The 5756-nt window shown below is 37.5% G+C and overlaps 1 long non-coding RNA gene across 1 annotated transcript; it reads left to right on the top strand.

The window, feature by feature from the left end:
* On the top strand, positions 1–2640 carry LOC113323546. Its single transcript, XR_003347686.1, has 2 exons — positions 1–288; positions 458–2640. It is a non-coding gene; the product is annotated as an uncharacterized LOC113323546 (long non-coding RNA).
* Positions 2641–5756: the final 3116 nt, after the last annotated feature.

Here is a 5756-nt window from a genome sequence, read left to right as displayed (position 1 = left end):
TCCTCTGCTTCAGAAGCGAAAAATTTTGCGATTCAATTGAATCGATAGGATAGTTATATTTGTTAGATGATTCTGGGTTGATTGAGTAAGAGAAAGTTAGCCGACACTCTTCCTCTTCTCTTCTGTTTCTTCTTATTCTTCTTCACCCCTGTTCTTTGCTCCTGTGATTCTGAGAGTGATTTTGAGAGTATAAGATCGAGAGAAAGGGGTGGCGGAAGTTTAGGGAATAGATCGTGATGGTGTTATTGATTCATATAATGAACTCGAACTCAGGGAAACGTAAATCAGGTAACACAATTTAGGGTTTGTGGTTTATCTTTTGAATTTATGTCAAATTAATCATGTTACTGAAGAATACAAGATGGGTTTTCAGTGATAAAGATGATAAAGAGGGATTACTAGTTGGTTTTAAGCTTTAGTGAGGATTTGAAAGAGATTTGTCTGTGTGTTGAATTAGGGTTTGCTTGACATGAAGCAGCTGTAAGAGATTTCTGGGGTGCTGAGTCTTGAATCAAGACAGGAATGATTTTGTTAGTGTTTATGAGGAGAATCAGAAAAAGGATTGGTCTTAGATTCGATTTTGAGTTGGGAATTGAAGATGGTCTTGATGGGTTTTGTTTGGATTCTATGGTAATGCAGATGAAGATTACAGAGAAGATGGTGGTGCTGTACAGGTTCTTAAATCTGGTGGTGTTTGAATTTTCAATGGTTGTGTAGAGATGAAATTCATGGAGCTACAGATTTTGCTGTGACTGAAGGAACTAATTGATGTATTCCTAGGTTATGTGATCTGGTAATTGGTGCAGGCAATTGAAGATTAAGGTGGAGTCGGAGATTTTGGATGATGTTTATTTGTGTTGGTTGTGAGATGAACAGGGAAGTGCTGATGATGGTTGTGTGGTGCAAACTGGTTATGATGAACTGTGTAGATGGGGGGGTTGCAGACTCAGGGTTGATGGTAGATGTTAGAACTGAAACAACTGAAGCATGGATCTGAAGCTGGAATTGAGATAAATTTAGAGTTTGTGGTTGAATAGAGAAGAATCCAAGAGCAACAATTGAGATGGGATTTCAGAGAAGAAGAAATTGGTTTGGCTTCACTGGTTGTGTGCTTGAATTGCGGAAGAATAGGTAGTGATGGAGTTGAAGTAGTGGATATTGTGGGTTGCTGCTTTAGGAATATGTAGGTGATTGTATGGAGATGAGCACAGATCTGCGTGCTGAGATGAGATAATATTGAACCTGCAATTCATTGCAGTGATGGAATGATGTTGTTGTAGGAGTCAGAACATGGTATTGATGGTCTCAAACTTGGGTTTGGTTGTCACTCTTTACAGTGGTAGTTTGATGAACTCTTAGATGTATGCTTAGGTCACAGGAGGTGGATATGCTGGTGGTAGTTGGTATGAGCTGAATTGATTGTGCTCGAGTTGGTAATGCAATTGCAGTTGGAGCTGTTGAATCTGTGACTGAGATGAAGTTGCAGTTAATGTTGCATCTGGATGTTGAGATTGTTCGAGTCACTGGTGAATTATAGAGATGGAGAAGAAGATGTTCTCTGCTGGTGATTGTATAATGGAATGGGTTGCAATTGCAGTCCATATTAATGGAGGAGATGAACTGTAGATGTATGCTTAGGAGTGAATTAGTACAGCGTGAGATGGTTTGATGCTCAATAGATGTATGTTAGGAATTTACAGGGAGGTGTTGCTTGAACTGTAAGGATTTGAGATGGATTGCTTCGCTCAAACTGGTGACATTACAAGCTGAGTCAATGAGGGAAGCAGAGAGGGGTCTCAACTGAAGTTGCAGTGAGATGGTTGGTGATACTCAATGGATGCGCAGTTCTGAATTGCAGGTGATGGTGAGCAGTTGTGGGATTGAAGCTACAGAAGACTGAAGAGATGGAGGTAATTATGGAGTTGGTATGGTGAAGTTAAAAGAGATGTATTTGTTGCAATTCATGGAAGTAATGTATTGCAGGTGGTTTTGAGGTTGTGCAGTTGAGATTTAAATCAAGGATGAAGCAGCTGAGAGTACAGGAATTGCAGGAGCTAGAGAAATGGAATGATGTGCCGAATGTATATGAACTGAGCATGAGAATGGTTGAACGCATGTTGGTGGGCTGGTTTGTATTGTAGAGCATAGTGTTGGTGTTGCACGCAATAAGAAGAAGTGGAGTAAATTTGGAGCAGCAGAAGAAGGAGCTCGACTCGGCGTTTCAAATCAGTGATTCAAGAAAATCCAACTCTACTCAGGAGGAAGGGTTTTTTGGACATTTTGACCCTGCCACCTAAGCGTTAACAGCTGGTAACTGCCGTTTTCCGTTTTTTGAATAAAACGGTCAAGGCAAGGGTACTTTAACAAATTTTTAAAAAACGGGGGCATTTTTTTAGTGTAATGTTAAAAGTAGGGGTACTTTAGCAAAAACCCCTTTAGATAACCTAGTTTAAACTATCTAAAAACAGGAAAAAAAAACAGTTTGCACAACTCTTAAGACAAGGAGAAGAGAGGAGTATTCTAAGTACTTACAATTATACCCTGATGGATAATAATTAGTAAAATTTAGAAACAATTTATATTTTAAACTATATCAAGAATATTTGTAACTTTATACGTTGAAAAACATTTTAAAACATCTGCGTAATGAATATAAACCTGGCTATCAAATTATACATATTTCCTATACTAATAATAATCAATTAAAATGATAGTTTTAAAATATATCCATATTTAATAATATAAGCCATTTACTTAAGGAACAAAATTTTAAAACAAATAGGTTATCTATTTAGGGACAAGGTGAGCATATTTATAAGCTTACAAAGAATAAGCAAGAAACAGAAAAGGAAAGCTACCCAATGAGACGGGAGAGGAAGAACATACTCAACCTCGCCTAATCCAAGAGAGACTAAAACATCTTAGAAATGACCCAAGAACAAAACAAAATATTAAGATTACAATAAGAAAAGATTCTAGTTAGGAAAAACTTGTTCAACAGAAACCTTTTTGATCAAAGAGGAAGAATATATTAGATCACAGAAAGAGAATATACAATCTGTCTACCAGAGGTAGAAAAAAAAAAAAAAAAAACTACTCTACAGCGAAGAAAGCATCCCAATTTAATACGGAATTAACATGAACTCTAGACCCATTTGCAGCTGCCCATGAAAGAACCAATGATTTACCTTCATCACCCAGGTCATTATCAACCTTAAACATATAGTTCTTTTCAAAAGTTCGGCAGTTTCGTTCTTTCCACAAAGTCGATACGAAGGCAACAGGAATGAGATTCCAAATAGTTCTGCCATGAGCTGACAACTGCGGATGAAACCAGCAGTGAGCTAAATCTTTGAACGTCTTTGGAAAGACCCAAAACCAGTTTGAATTAGGCAGCAACATACATCAGACTTTATGAGCGATCTTACAATGCGAGAGGAGATGGTCCTGTGATTCTTCGGCATTCCCACAAAGAGCACAAGAGTTATAAATATGGATTCCTTTTCGATCCAGAATATCTATTGTATTGAGCTTATTGTGAATTAAGCTCCACATCAAAAAACAGATCTTAGGGGGTACAGCAGGTTTCCAGATAAAAGCACTTGGGAAATTATCCACTCCATAACTGGTGATTAATTGGAGTAAAGAGACTTCACTGTAAAGATGCCAGTACTATCATACCAACGTCTTGTGTCTAACATATCATCTAGAGGAGGTGGGGAGGGACTATGACCACCAATAATCCAGCTAGGAGATCAGCTTCATCATCATTAAGTAAGCGTTTGAAATCAAATTTCCAGTTCCCACTATCAGAGACCATGTCAGCAATCCTTGAGAATTTGTTTCTTACCAGTTTGAATATATTACGAAAATTTGAAGATATTACGAAAGTATGTTCAATAGAAACCTCTTTCGTAGAGCCCGAGTTTTTATACTCGAAGAACGTTTGAGTTTCTATGGCTTCTATGAAAAGAAAGTTTGAGTTTTCATGGCTTCTAAGGGAAACGTGATGCTTGACGTCCCATTGTTGAAAATGAAGTTGTTTCGATATTTCCAAATAGACCAACAAATAGTTGTTAGTATCACATGCTAAAAAAAATTCCCATGGTAAACAGACTTTCAATTCTGCGTCCTTTGTAAAGTAGGTAATACAACTAGGCATTACCCATGCAAGTTTTGGATACGGCATAAAATGCTTCCAAACTGAAGAAGCAAAATGGCAATGGAAAAAAGAGGTGGGAAATAATGTCTCTTTAACGACGAAAAGATAATGATTAACCAAAACTTTACCTTTCATGTAAAGTACATCCAAGGTAGCTAGCTAATAAGTCTTGGTCATAACTCATCATTAAGTTTTTTAATTTAATCAACAAGGCGGAGAACTTTTCGCTTTGAACTTGTGTTAGTCTTCTACCAGTCCTAGCTTCCACGAACCTCCATTTAATAGCGTTGCAACATATTTCTGCACTGTCCTGTATTTCATAGAAGTGATGGAGTAAATATTAGGGAAGGTTGTGCTTAGTGGTTCTATTGGTTTCGAGACGGTGGTCAAAGGTTGGAGTTTTGTAAACTTCTACCTTAAGTAAACTTATTCCTAAAGTTTAGGAATTTAGGGGCCAAGTTAGGGAAACTTGTTTCCAGAGTAATTTTCTTAAGGGACAAATTTGTTTTTCTATATATATGAGTAGAATTTTAGGTTTGTAGATAATCCAACCTAGAAGAGAGGTAAATTCTTGTTCTTAGGATTTTGGTATCTTTGGTAGGGAGGATCATGTGCTATCGTGAAGGTCAATATCGGTGTGAGAGAAAAACTTGTAAAGAGAAGATTTTGGTGTTCTAGGGTTTAAGGTTTGGGGCTTTGCCCTAAACCTTGTTTCTAGTGTTTCCATGTTTATCCTCTGTTACTAGCGACTATGAAGACGGTATAGACGAGAAGACATGAGGCTGGTTTAGAGAATGGTTTATAGAGTTGGTTTCTATTGTTTCTTCAATGGTGTTCTCGGGTATGTCTTGGTAACTCTTTGGTCTTATATTGGGTTGCGTAAATATCATGTAATGGTCTTTGATTTTAATGGAAGTTTTCTGGTGGTGTTGGCCATGGGTGTAGTCTGTAAAGGTGAACCACGTATATCTTGTGTTGTGGTTGTTTATCTTATGTCTCTCTTATAATTCTCTCCATGTTTGGTTCAAATCACCAATTGCCCTTTGTGATCCTGATTTCCGCTGCGCTCTGGGTGCCAATTTTCCCAACAATTGGTATCATAGCCAAGGACGGGTTGGTGTGATTGAACCTGGAATTGAACGATGGTTTATTTTTCGGGTGGAAAAATATGTTATGAAGATAATGTTTCAACCGGTGTTTACACAAAGATGGATTTTTGATGTGATTTACAAATCGGAGGTTCAACCTTGGTAGAGGTTTATGTTCTTTGTTTAGTTTTACGATGTAGTATGAGATGCAGAGTAAGGCTGAATGAGGTGGAATACATATATACTTCTCGAAGAGTGTTAGTAATCATATACTATAAATAATGGGTTACAAAGTTTGAAGAAAGGATGGGGTTGTGAGGTCTCATGTAGAAGCAAGTCCAACAAAGCTTTGAAGTTATGCACGAGACGTTTTCGATTTATGTTCTTAAGGTTTTGTTAAAGCATACTTGATGGCTTGCACGTAATATCAAGAATGTTTCCAATTTCGAAAGCATGTACGACGGTTAATGGGCATTCACACGGTATATATTCTGAGCGAGTATGTT

The sequence above is a fragment of the Papaver somniferum genome, chromosome 11, assembly GCF_003573695.1.
Source record: "Papaver somniferum cultivar HN1 chromosome 11, ASM357369v1, whole genome shotgun sequence".
In the NCBI taxonomy this organism is placed as follows: domain Eukaryota; kingdom Viridiplantae; phylum Streptophyta; class Magnoliopsida; order Ranunculales; family Papaveraceae; genus Papaver; species Papaver somniferum.
The sequence above is the reverse complement of the archived record's forward strand: the minus strand, read 5'-3'. Positions and strand labels throughout refer to the sequence as shown.